The sequence below is a fragment of the Larus michahellis genome, chromosome 15, assembly GCF_964199755.1.
Source record: "Larus michahellis chromosome 15, bLarMic1.1, whole genome shotgun sequence".
Lineage (NCBI taxonomy): Eukaryota > Metazoa > Chordata > Aves > Charadriiformes > Laridae > Larus > Larus michahellis.
In genome coordinates, this window is record NC_133910.1 from 4,364,996 (window position 1) to 4,378,942 (window position 13,947).

At 48.9% G+C, this 13,947-nt stretch overlaps 1 long non-coding RNA gene across 1 annotated transcript; it reads left to right on the top strand.

Moving 5' to 3' along the window:
- Window positions 1-818: 818 nt before the first annotated feature.
- Window positions 819-12,378, top strand: LOC141751744 (uncharacterized). Its single transcript, XR_012590083.1, has 3 exons — window positions 819-902; window positions 11,569-11,629; window positions 12,256-12,378. It is a non-coding gene; the product is annotated as an uncharacterized LOC141751744 (long non-coding RNA).
- Window positions 12,379-13,947: the final 1,569 nt, after the last annotated feature.

Genomic DNA, 13,947 nt, shown 5'->3' on the forward strand with positions numbered 1-13,947 from the left:
CCAAACTCCTGCACCAGAGATCTTCTGTTTTCCCCAAGCACCAGACTCTTATCACTTCTTTCTCCTGAAGGCGTGGATAGGAAACCCGACATCGCAACGGACTGTTGCTATAAACCCCAATCCGCAGCAGATAGGAGCTCACCTCTAAGTCGTCCCTTCAGGACAGTGCATGAAGAAATCCTGTGCCACTATGGTCCTGTGGCACACGGACAGCAAAGAGGACCTTTTATTTGATAGATAGCATACGACGCCTTAGAAGAAACTTGAGAGAGAAAACACTTAAAGCCCAGATTTAAGTGGAAAATAGCATAGAAGTCAACATGGCTAATGATCTGACAAGGAACATGCAAGGCTAATTTAGTACTTCTTGCAGTAGGATGCTTGATTTAATAGGCACCAGAAAGGCATTAAATCATGTAGGTGCTCTTTGGTAAAAGCATCTGTAATGAGGCTGCGGTGGGAAATTTTTAGTGAAGTTGAAGAAAACTGAGACAAGGAGGAAAACGGAGACAAGGAGAAAAGCAGAGAGAGGATCTGTTGAAGGAAGAGATGGCAACAGCCACTGACAAGGGGCCACTGACACTCCTGATTGCAAGGAGCACGGGGATGGAGCTCCTTTAAGGATTGATTTTGCTTAATAACTCCTGAAGTACCCTAGCAGAAGAGTAGGACTGTGCAGATGAAGCGTCCTGCCTGTGCTCCACCTGGCCCTGATTGCCCTGGGCAGCCCCATCTGGGGTCTTCACCCGCCGGCTTTCACCTGTTGGCTCAGGAGATTATTTAAGCTCAGCCCCTTATGCAAGTTGTGCTCTCTGTGTGGGGGTTTGTGCCTTGGCTGTAGATTTGTCTGGAGATTGATGGATTGCCAGCCACCCTGGAGCTCCTGCCTTCTTCTTGCACAGGTACTGTGGCACTGCCCTCTCCTTGGTGAGGCTCCTACTCATTGCTCTCTGGTCCCCTTCCCTTGCTCACCAGCCCCCCTTTGTTGCTCCCTGGCAGCTGCTACCAAAGCTATAGCAGCAACCTCATGCTCTGAGGAGCTGTGATGCTGTTGCCAGTTCCTATGGTCATAGATGCAACAGGGTATGGCAAAAAAAAGTAATGTGTAATTAACAGTAAACCATGGTGTAATGTGGAAAGCTCTGGAGGCTGAACAGAGTAGCAGTAGGAGTTATTAGACAAGAATAGGTGAGCTAAAAGTGAGGTGTTGCTCAAGAAAACTCCTTCTTATCCTAATCCTGAGTGTACAGGTCCCTTGCAGAAAGTCTGTATTCTCAGTGTTTGCCTGCAGCCGCTTCCACAGCTGGATTCAGTTCAGAAGAAGCTGTTGGGGTGAAATGCTACCCAGCATTAGCTGAGATTGCTGCGCGTCTATACGGGCACCAGAAGACAGATGTTGTCTCCTCTCATGTTTCTAGTGGGCGGGGGGCTTGGCGTGTCACTTCTGCTGGCCTCCTGCTTCCCCAGGAGAGGTGAGACGCTACCTCTGTCTGGGGGCCAATGCCTGGAGCAGTGTGTGGACTCTCCACCTCTCCAGTGTGTAGCCATGGGACGGTGACAAAGTCGTCCTATGGCAGCGGTTGCGCTTATTTTCTTTCACTCGGGCAGTATCGGATGCTCCTTTTGAATAGCCGATGTATGATGAATAACCTTGTGCTTTCGCATGTGATTGCAGCCTTCATAGTCTCAATCGATAAATACAATGAGCTTGAACAGGCCAGTGCTGCAAGTTCTTTAAAATCATATCCTCTATTAGAGATAACAATCGATAGTACTTATTCCAGTTTAACAGTGATTATGTGCTAGTTACTGCAGAAAGTCGCTAATAATCCAGAAGGGAAGGCTGCTATCTCCTTTTTGCTGTGTAGCGCATCTGCCTTGCTCTATAAATATTAGTTTTTAATTAAAGTGGATGAAATGCTCTAGAAAATGCTACGTGCTTGTTTAAATACCAGTCATCCTTCATGGGAAAGGGATTTAAACGGGAAAGCCTGAGCATTTTGGAATGAAATATGTAGCTGACTGCATAAGGTATTTCACTTAGCCAGATGCAATTCATTGAGTGTCAGCCCCAAATTACATGTGCTCCCTAAATTACAGGGAGAGGAGGAAAGGGATGTATGTGCGTATATGCAGTATATATATGAAATGTTTGGGTTTGACAACAAACACCTTTATTAAAAATGGTGGAAATCACACAGAAAAGAAACACAATTGGGAACTAACCCCCTTTCTGTGCTGGCACCTGAAATAAGGACTACCAGAGAGCTTGTTAGCCATTATTAAATAAAATTCTGGGCATGGAGGTAGCAGATAGGTGCATACCTGTCATTTTAAATCTTATCTGCTGGAGCATTGTAGACAAACAAACCTCATTCCTCTTGAGTGACATCCCAGGGTTGAGGCTTCCTACACCACTAAACCCAGGCCAGGATTGAGGGGGTCGTTTTACCCATCAAAAATGTATTTTTTGGCACCAATAACAGTAGCAAGACCAGACTTCTCAGAGCTATGGGCAGGACGTCTGCGGTAGGAACGAGCAAAACTTTGATCTGATCCTGAACCCTTGCTGGGCTGGCCGAGACGGAGCTGGAGTTTGGATTCTGCCAGAGTCCTACCCAGGGGCGGAGTGAGATTGCAGAGAGAAACTCCTCATGTTTTTTTCCTTTTTATTGCAAATTCACTTTCTTGTGTTTTGCGTTGGGCAGAACAACCCACCTAGCGAGTAGCACAGCAGGAGCAGCGCTGCTGGTGCCAGGTAGGCTCGAGATGCACTGCTCCAGCGGGACTACTTGAGGTGACATCGGGAGGTGGGTCATGAAACCAATGTGAGTTGGATATAAGGAGGCAGAGGCTGTGTAGCACGGGCTAGCGATGGGCTCTGCCTCTGTTTATCGCTAGGAGGGAATTCAAGGCTCACTTAGACCTTGGTCTGGGGTACGGCTCCGCAGTGGAGGACTGGAAGTGTGGAGCTAATTCACTGCCTGGGATGAATTGCTGAATTAGAGTGTGGGACCTGAGAAAGGGAGGGGGTTTGTCCACTGTTATCGAATGTCTGCTGCCCCCCAGAAATGCTGGGGGGAGTAGGGGGGTGGCAGCTGCGTAGATCAGATGAATGTTTAGTGCCCTGCAGGATCTGAAGGGAAGCTGTGTGTGCGATTTGCACAGGGTTAGACCTAGAAGGGTGTCAATTCTAGCACTGCTGGATGTTCATAAGTATTTTTCTTTCTGTGGAAGCCTTATGAGAATTAATATGTAAAAGCTGCAGCCAAGTACCAGAAGTAAATAACTTTGTTAAAACATCAGCAGCACCCAAAGGTCCCAGTGGGGGACTGGTCCTCATTTAATGCTTCATGTGTGCAATGAAGGTGTGAACAACCTGGGAAGAGTTTTTACTTTTATGTATGCTTGACCTCTGCGAGATTAGGCTATTTTGCTACATAAATTCAACCAGAAGCTCCCACTAAAACAGAGGTGGGTAACTCAACCATCCACCCTTGCCTGGTAATATGGGAATCAGTGCAGTCTTGCCACGCTAGGACTTTCATATTATCATGCTGACGGCTTGCCAATACTGTGCCTGGGGCACAAAGGTTACTGAGCACAGAAGCGAAAGGCTGCAACGGCTGATTTTTGGCAAGGTACAAAGCGTAGGTGTTTCAGACTTTGCTTGTACACAGATGTCAGTCAGCCCCTGGATTAACGTGTGGCAAACCAAGCTGTCACCATTTCAAAATGCTGCAGATACGTGGGCAGGTAAAATGCAAGTCTAAAAATGACGGATCTGCAGACCAGGAGTGGCAAATTTATCCCTGTGTGAATCAACTGCACATTCTTCTACCCCCCCGCCTAATTCCTGCCTCTGGATGCCCAGGCACAGCATCCTCATTTGTAGGCAGCTGCTGGGATGCACATTGCTCCAGTTCTGCACCTCGGGGTTCATTTCGCGTGTCCATCCCCTGAGGTTTGTCCTGATTGTTTGTTTAGTGATGCTGATATAAGGTACCATTCTGTGGTGTTACTTATATAAAGATGCCTCCACTGTTAGAGCTTCCCTCCTCGGTGGCAGTAGCTGGAGCAGAATTAGCAATCTCAGCTGTTTTTGTGCTGGGAAGAGTGGGTGTTGGTTTAGGCACGGGTATGTCTGCACAGCTCTGGGGTGTGGGCGAGCCCTAAGGGGTTCAGGCGCTCACCTCTTTGTATGGGATTAGGAGTTAGAACTTTATTCTGAGAGTCCCAGAAGTGGGATTCTCACCGAGTGGCACTTAGTGTCATCTGTATATGCACAAGTGGTTTTAAAAGCCTGGTTTTGCATTGTTTGAACATTCCAGCATCTATTTGTGAAGGTAATGTGGGATTATCAGAGGCACCTAATACGGTCGAATCCCTTTGGCTCAGTAGGAGACGCTCTTAAAGCCTCGATGCTCCCACTCATGCAAACCTTTGCGGTCTGTTCATTCCCAAACGGAGGTGGATACAAACCAACCAGCAGTACTCCAGCACTGCCATCAGAACTGGCCCCTGAACTCCAAAACTATATCTTCTTTCTAAGGCTAGGTGTATTGATTTCAAAAGGAGTGAAAAGATCAATTCAACAAAAGAGCCTTACATGAGGAAAGAGCAAGCTCACGCATACTGGCAAAACCCGAGTGATGCTTTTAAAGCCCTAAGTAAGCAAAGAAGTCTTTATAGGAGTGTTATTCTGCCTCAGGAATGAGGATTGCCACGAAACCCCCCTGAAATCAATAGGTTTTGTTGATCCCTGCTGTCAGGGCTTGGATCGGGTTGAGGGTGAACGTGGAGCTACATTGCAACTACAAGGATCCTGCTTGTCGTGCCAATGGCCCGGCGTTGCTCTAACAGATTGCAGCCTTCTTGAAGTAATTGCCTGTGTTCATATATCATGTTATTATCTGCAAGATGAATTTGTAATGTCTCTCTCGGGATCCTGTGTCTCATCACTGGCAGACTAAAATAACGGATCGCTCTTCCCTCCACCTCCACCCTCCGTTCCTGGCAGCAAAGGGGGGCTGCAGGGAGCCCTGTCCGTTGGGAAGGGCTCCCAGGGCAGCGCTGGGGAAACTGGATCCAAGGCTGTGGCCTTTACGTCACAGATGTCCAAGCAGCAGCAAGACATTTTGCCCATTTAACCTGCAGGTTCCTCGACGGGAGAAGAGCGCTGCAGTGACCCAGTAGCTCTGGGGATGGCAGCAGAGCCGAGTTATTAAGGAACTGGTAGCTATCTCGCTGGAAGATGCTATGGGAAGGAGGGATTGGTCCTTCTTCCAGAGGTGAGCCTCATCTCTGTAGAACATTGCTGCCAAGGCTGGAAGAGGGCAAATTCTCCCACCTGCCATCTCAGTCTTTCCATGTCCTGACTCCACCACTGCAATGCGTGACAGGCTTTGAGATGCCCAAGCTGCCAATCTCTTTCTGGATTCCTCCTGGCCCAGAAATATCTCTATAAAAGCCTCCTCCTGGGAAGGAGGAGGTAGTGAATGGGCTGCAGGGGAGCCTTGCTGCATTTCCCAGTGGGTCTCAAAGCCCAAATGGGTCACAGGCTGTCTTTCCTCTGATGCCAATATTAATACAGGTCAACAGACAGCGTGGTACCAACTTACCCTGGCTCAGTCCCTGGATGTCTTACTGGTCTCCTTGGCTTGGATCTAATTTTTGTCACCGTCAGTAAATTATGCTCAAATTAAAGCAGTGAGATGTAGCCCAGCAATTTGAATTGGATGGCCGGACTTGCTTTGACTTACTAACAGCAGCAGTTGGCACTTCTTGTCCCTTCTGTCTATATGAAGATTCCTGCTCAACTCTTAGGCTCGGTACAAGGAGCACAGAGCAGTTGTGTGTCTCCTTACACACCAGAGAGTCTGCCAGGGCAGAGGGGCTGCGAAGGGCTCTGTTACCCGCTGTTTTCCAGTGCAGGTTGCAGCCGATGGAAGGGACGTGAACACCTGTGTTCTGAGCTACAGCAATACCTGAGGTGCTACAGTTGAAGTGCACTTGAGAGCACCCAGGAGATGCCTGGAAGCAAAATCAGCCCTGGTCTGGCCTGGGACTGGTGTAAGGTAAGCCCTGCTGATGCCTCCCTGAGTGCAGATGGTGGCTGGGTGCACCAGAGGACTCTGGATGCTAACCCCAAGCCAAATGGCTATTTCTCGCCTGCTGCTTCTGTGCCTGTGGATAGCGTTTGCAAATTACCACCTGAAATGTTCCTTGATGTTATAAATAGCCTGCACATACTTGTGCCCTCTTAGCCACACTCATCTCCAGCTCCTTGGATGTGGATATTGTGTATTGCAATGCAACAGCAGATGGTTAACGAACCTCTCCGGACAAAAGGTACGATCACCAAGGCAAGACAATGACTCATTCTTCTCGGGCCTCACTCAGTGTTTCCATTCTGGATCAGGAGATGTGAGCAGATGATTTATATTCCGTGCGCAGGAGTTATTCACTTGTGCCTCAAAGGAAATGAGAGTTCCTGTTCCAGCTGGGGCTTACATTGGGCGAGATTTGGGCATCTGATGCTTTCAGGTTCATCAAACATTGCAGGCCCAGTGAGCTTTGTTGGCCCCCTGCTCCTGCCGGTGGGAAGGCAGCTGGATCCAGCTGGGCTGAGCCTTTGGCAATAGCCCAGAGTCTGCATCCAAAGGGTTGCATACGGAAAACTGGGTGAGCAAATCCAGGGAGCTCACGGCTTTGGGATGCAGGAGGGGCCCCAGCCCATCACTCAGCAGCTCGATGTCTCTTGCAGGCTTTGGATTGCTTGATGCTGGAGTATCTCGATGCTCCTGCCCATGTCCTTCATGCCCAGAGCAGCCACACCTTGTCCAGGCTCCAGGCCCTGTAGAGTCAGTCCCAAAGGCTTCTGAAATGGACTGGCCAGTGGATGGGGAGGGGCAGGAAATCAGGATGAAAGCTCTCGTGTTACTTGTGTCCAAATCTTAAAGATGTAAAAGCCAGCAGCCTTCTCCTCCTTTGTCTTCTGCATTTCTGAAATAGTTGAATCAAGTGCTGCTTGGCTTTTTCCCGGGCATTGCTCTATGCTGGAGGTTGTTATGGTCCTGCAGACGGACTCATGGCTTTCCAATGCACAAAAAACCTGGGCTACCTTTATGTGTAAGAAGATGATTTATTGTTCTTGATAATCAATTTGTTACCGTGGTTGTTTCAGGTTAATCATGCTATTAATGTCCTGAAACCTACTGAACTGCGATTTCATTACACGGAGCCCCAACTTGGCTGCTGTGCCCCTGTCTAGAACACAATTAGGCAGATGATTGCAGCCTCTGAAATACAGCGGACCAAATGGCCGTGGGCTTGTTCGGTGGTGGCCAACTGCTGGAGAACTTATCTTGGCAACCGGCAGCTTGATGCTGGGCGAAGCATGAAGCTGATGGATGAGGTGGTGGAAAAATAGATTGATTTTTATTTTCCCCTGCAGCCAAGAGCTGTCTGGCAAATCGCAATGGAAACGAGTGGGATGGAGTAGGGTTTTGATCTGGGGAGGGAAGGGCAGTACGAGAACAAGAGGGTAACTGAGGTGAACTGGGTCGACTTGATTCTGCAATGAACCGGGCCTTTGATAATTAAGAGTCAAAAATGAGCATACAGCACTACCAAAGCAGACCATCAGCTCTGGGTCTTGTTCAGCAGAAACAACGGTTCCACGGGAGGGTCGTGCTGGCTGTCAGGTTATTTCTGGCCTTTTTCCGTAGCCCCACATGAGTGGATGGGGCCCGTAAGCACAGGGATACAGAGCTCAAGATATTCACAGGCATTTAGACTAAATATAGAAATTGGTTATTAAGATTTTGCCACGAATGTTGTAAACAAATTAGTTCCACTAGGTAGCTATCTGCATGCGTAGGTGCTTACATACCTCTGAAAAAACCTCACTGGAGGAGCTATTTGTTGTCTGACTTCAGGCTCCAAACTCTGCTGAGCTGGGAGGGAGGAAAGTTCCCTTTCCTGGGGCAATTCGGAGCACGGGGTTGAACTTCTGCAGTGAAGGGTCCATTGCTCCACTGCCCCTTCATGGAGAAAAAGCTGCCTCATTTGGCAGGCAGGAGTCCTGCAGCTGACTGACGTGAGCGGCCCCGTGAGGAACCTGCGCATCAGTGACTCTCGTTATACATCTTGCCAAGCCCCAGGGGCGAGCAGGGTGCTTGCTGCAGCCCCAAAGGCTGTCACTTGCAGGCTTTCCAGCATGGCTTTCGTTTGAACAAGTGTTTAAGAAGGATCCCCCAGCACCCGCATCTTCTTCCCTTGTGGCTTAGCAATACCCCAGCTCTCCAGCCCTGCTTGGAGCTGGTTGGCATCACTGCTGCGGTGGTTTGTTATTGTCACATTTTTCCATTTCTCTGGAGCCTATGATAAACATCCAAATTAAACCGAGGCCTCAGACGTTTTTGATATTTCCAAGCAATATTGATAATGAGTCTTACACTGCAGAGCGTCATTTATTCAAACATCTCTCAAAGCACCAAACAATCTCCGTATGCAGGGATTATCTCATCCGTCACTGAAATTCAGCCACCTGAAAGCTGTGGCTGTACCATGGTATGCAATGACATTACTCGGTGGTTTGGGGCAGAGAAAGCTGAACTGAAAAGCCAAGAGAGACCCTTTTCTGATAGGAAAAACAATATTGAACTGTCTCTGTCTTCCCAGTGGAGCGGGAATAATGCTTTTGTTCTTGCAGAGCTAATGAAGAACTGGTAGTTGCCTTCAGCAGTCCAAGCTTTGGGGCCTCCTATTACAGGAGAAGCTAATTATTAGTGTATAACGTATCTAAAAGTCCTGGTCCAGAAGCCTGTGTGCTGTCTGGATGTGGCTGAGCCCACGGAGTTGTGCTCCGTAACGCAGGGACCCCCAGGTGGCTCTGCAGAAGTGGGACACACCAGCAGAGGAGACAGCCCCATGGGAGCCTTGGGTCACTCATCAAACCGTGGGTTATGCTTTCCAGCCACGTCCCTCGCGAAGGACACTTGACCTCTGATTAAGAACGAACACCGGTAGATGTCAAGGAAATATGAATGGAGATTTCTTTTGGCACACAAGGAATTAATAAAGCCTGCTGACATTTCCTCGCAACAGAAGAATACGTAAACAGAGTTGCTGGCTTTCCCGGCTCTTATGAAAAGGTCTTGATTTATATGAAACTGGGACCCGGGCTTGTTGCTACAGGCGGGTGTCCTGGTTTGAGTGACACAGGGCTGATTTCTCTTTCGGTAACCTTACTTTTCAGTAAAGTATCTTCTAATGCTTGGGAAAACTGTACTTTTAGAAGACTGTTCAGAAGAATGTTGACTTTATAGCCAGCTCTGGTGTGCAGGTTTCAAGGTTTCGGTGTTTTTGAGCTCTCCAGGTGTGGGGATGAGGAGGAGGGAGATCCAGGCACTCGACCCAAGCTGCCGACGGGGTTATTTCATACCATGAATGTCACATTCAATATAAATCAGGAAGTTTGCTGAGGAGTTCTCTCTCTCTCTCTCTCTCTCTCTCTCCCTTGATGGCTGCAACCCTGAGAACTCCTTGCCTTGGTGCCAGACCCTGAGCCCGTCCTTTCCTCCCGAAGCCGCAGCGCTCGCGGTGTCCCACATTGGCTGTCCCTGCCGGGAGTGCGCGGCTTCTGCTGATGGACTGGGCTGGGTTTAATCCTTGTGTATTTTATATTGGTATTGGGATCGATATTGGTTCTTTAGTGTTATTAATGTTAATTGTCTAGTCTTATTCTATTAAATCTGTTTACATTTCAGCCCTAGTATTTCCTTGTTTTTTCTTGATTCCCCTTCCCAGATGGGGAGGGCTCATCAGGTGTGAGAATAGCTGTCTAAACGACAATAAATTGCTGTGGGTTCCTCCAGCTAAGACAGTGGTGAAGTGAGGGGGGGGGGAGGGTGTGTGGTGGGGCTGGGGCCCTGCAGGAGAAGGTGCCTTGCACAAGGCTGTGCTATGGCCCGGCGGCACTGCCGGGATTTGTCCTTGGCACCGGGATTGGGCCTTGGCACTGTGCTCCAAGAGCAGCTGGTGGAAGTGTGTCCGTCAGCTGGGGCGGTGGGTGGGAGCCCAGCAGAAGGGGCTGCGGCAGCTGGGAGCGATGGGGCTGGGAAGACAGAACATCCTGGGGATGTACCTGCTCGGTGGGAGAAGCTCGGGGAGCCTCCGGGCTGCTGGAAAACCACTGAAACCAGCACCCCGAAGCAGCAGGCTTTTCCCAAAGAAAGATAACAAGAGCTGGCACCAGAATTATGGCTTCTTGAACTGCTTTTTTTTTTTTTTAAAAAAATAAATAAAAATCAATTCTTATCATATAAACATAAGTCCATTCTTCTGGTGTAATTCCATCAGTGTAATCAGGTCCCTCCAGGCTTTGACTTGTCCTTGCTCACAAAGAAACACCAAATGAAAAATGAGAGGTTCTTTTTTATTTTGGGATGTTTGGGCTAAATTCCCGGCGCAGGTCAGGTCCGGTCAGGCAGTACCGCCGTGTGCGGGTGGATGTTTTGTTGATGTTTCTATGTAAATTTTCCTGCTATGTTGTGCTTGGATTTCTAACACTCGGTTTATGCATTTAAAATATCCCTCCAAACTATGAATTCTAATTAATAATTGGTAGTCTTTTAATGATCAACCAATGATCGTTTATCAACAACCAACAGCTGCATCATCTCAATGCCTGGAAGTGATTTGTGTTAATGAATTAAACCTCAGAAGAGAGAAGCCAGTTCGGTTCCCAGGCGTTCAACGCAAAACCTTTTCAAAAGAGTAGACGATTGCAGAGCATAACAGTTTAGGTTGGGGAATGGAGAATAATAACGTATCCAATTGAAAGTGCAGGGGAATTTAGAGAGGAAAAATGTAATTACCTGAGCTGGAAAGAAGCCAGACACAATGTTTAAAATCTCATTCTTATGAACTGTGTCTTGGCATCCTTAATGACTGCAGGATCATAAGACGTGGCACATATTTTATTCGCTTGGAAACTAAAAGAAAAACAAAGGAAATCTGGGGGTTTTTGATTTTTTTTTTTTTCTTTTTCTTCCTGATTCTGGAAACCTCTTCTGCTATTTCACAAACCAGTGTAACACATGCTTGGAGTTATGACCCAGCGTAGAACAAAAGCAGACAGACAAAAGAAAAAAAAACAAAAGAGAAAAATTAAATAAGAAATGTGTTTGATTTCACTTTCATTAGTGTGATCTGCAGAAACAGCCAAAGGAAAATAAAATGTTTTTGTTTTTTGAAAGAAACTGTCCTCCCTTTCTGGCAGGAGCTGGCACATGAGCCCTGAGTCACCCCCTGGCCCAGCGCCCCTCCTCGGCACCCGCGTCTTTCAGATCCCGCCAGGCTCCAGATACAGAGATGATATTTCTGAAATACTAAACTTTTTATGTTGCTTAAATATCTGTGTATAGCCAGAGAGGCTGGAGTCTCCTGGGACAGAGGGATCCGGGGGCTTTGAGTTATCCCCGAGCCCAGCCCAGGCAGAGCAGCACGAGAGGAACTGGTTTCGTGCCAGAAAGATTATAGCAATTTATTTTTCTGTCGTAGGGAGCGGGACTAGCCTTAGCCTTCTACAGATCTCCTTCCTCCAGTCTCCATCGAATGGGAGGTACGTGAGTTTTAGGATTAGCGAAGTTTACAGTATTAAGAAATCAGCGCTGGACAAATAACGGGATGCTGCTATCGGTTTCAGCGATAGCTGCTTTCGCTGTAACAGCGAGTGACAAGCTCCTGCACAACGAGTCCTGGGGAATAAAAGCCAAGCTCAGAAGTGCTTGTGACGCTAATTAATTATAAATCCATTGCTGATAGAATCAAAGCTGTGCAAGGGGCGCTCTTATTCATGCAAATGCGGGTTTGAGGATTGGAAACGCATTTTTTTTTTTTGGCAACAAGCGAGAAGCGGGTTTTTTCAAAATTTTAAAGGGAATGGAAAAGTTGACCAAACAGCTTTTAGATTCACATGTCCTTCATGTGACGCACACCATGAGGTTTCAATTGGCTTTTGAGCCATCTTAAACTAAAAAGCAACCAAACAAAAGGTAGTTTTAAATACAAGCTATTATTGCCTAATTTGTTAACTGTTAAAATGGTTAACGCTGAAAACTCATCAAATGCTTTTGGTCCACCCAAAGCTGTACTTTGGGCGGGATTTTAGTCTGAAAACTTAGCATGATCACAGCCAGGATATTTCTGGGGGCAGAGAAGGGCTTCATTATCATCATTATCTTACAGACAGAAGCTGCGGGTCTGAAAATCGCCATCAGCCAGGAGAAAAATGACCCCCCCGCGCCTGCTGTGACTTCAGGGGGGAGCCGGGCCCATTTCGGCCTCTCCACTGCAAACCCTGCTCCACGCGTTGCATCCTGCTGCGGAGGTAATTTGTGGGTACAGCTCAAAGTGCTTTAATTAGCAGCAGATGACCATCCCTGAAAAAATGGCAGCAGCTACTGAGGATGGTGAGTTTCTAGATGGAAAGCGGATGGAGGCATCATCCGAGGGCTGCAGGGGTCAGTGGGAGACTTTAATTTAGTGGCTTTTGCAGAGGTCTGAGGCGAGAGGAGGGCAGGGGGCTCCTCAGATTCAGAGCCAGATGAGGTGACTTCCATTTTTGGGCCATTTCTCTTGTAAAACAGCTTGGAACCCCACCGTCTCTCAAGGTGCTATGGTATATTTTGAATCGGTGCCACCGTGGGTGCCCTCTCGTCCCTTTGCCCCCAGCGGCTGCAGCTGCTCCCTGGTCACACGCAGCGCCGAGTCCCAGGTTTGCTTCAAAATGCACGTTGATGACCAGAGCTCTTCTCCCCATCTTTTACTGAAACAAATGTAACACTCGATGGACAGGCCCGCTAAGCCCGTTTAGTTCATCACCGGGCACAGATGAAGGTCACCCTGCCAAACACTCATAATTCCTATTCGCACTATAAATATGCATTTGATTCATTGTCTCCGGTCACTTCCATCACGAGTGATGGAAGAGGCATCCCAGCAGCCCCCCGCTCCTCCCTGCAGTGATGTGAGTCACTGTCATGGCTCTGACGCTTCATCCGTGGCAATAATTGTAATTTATGCTCCAAAAATGTTGGGGGAGCTGCGTTCAGGGTTTTAATTCATCCCTGGGGTGTGATGGCCAAGGGTTGGGCTGGAGTGGGGTTGGGGTGGAGTAAGCGTGTTTGGAGTAGAGGGGCTTAGCTCCCCTGGGAGCCCCTTGAGAAGGTGGTCTTGGATGAGTATAAATTCATAGAATCGTGGAATGGTTTGGGTTGGAAGGGACCTTAAAGAGCATCTCGTTCCAACCCCCCCTGCCCTGGGCAGGGACACCTCCCACCAGCCCAGGTTGCTCCAAGCCCCGTCCAACCTGGCCTTGAACCCCTCCAGGGATGGGGCAGCCACAGCTTCTCTGGGCAACCTGGGCCAGCGGCTCACCGCCCTCACAGCAAACAATTTCTTCCTCAGATCTCATCTAAATCTCCCCTCTTTCAGTTTAAAACCAGCACCCCTTGTCCCATGGCTCCCCTCCCTGCTCCAGAGTCCCTCCCCAGCTTTCCTGGAGCCCCTTGAGGGACTGGAAGGGGCTGGAAGGTCTCCCCGGAGCCTTCTCTTCTCCAGGCTGAACCCCCCCAGCTCTCTCAGCCTGTCCCCACAGCAGAGGGGCTCCAGCCCTCCCAGCATCTCCGGGGCCTCCTCTGGCCCCGCTCCCACAGCTCCGTGTCCTTCTGCTGTTGGTGGCCCCAGAGCTGGAGGCAGCAACTGCAAGTCGGGGAGGGGGGGGAAGGGGTGTCACCAGAGCGCGGTGGCTCCGTTCTCGGGGGGGATGTGACACCCCCGTATCCCCCCCCGAGGTCGGGAGACGCTGCTGCAGGGGACCGGGGGGGTGTCCCACGGCGGGGAGGGGGCGTGGTCATGGAGATAGAGGCGTGGCTTGCC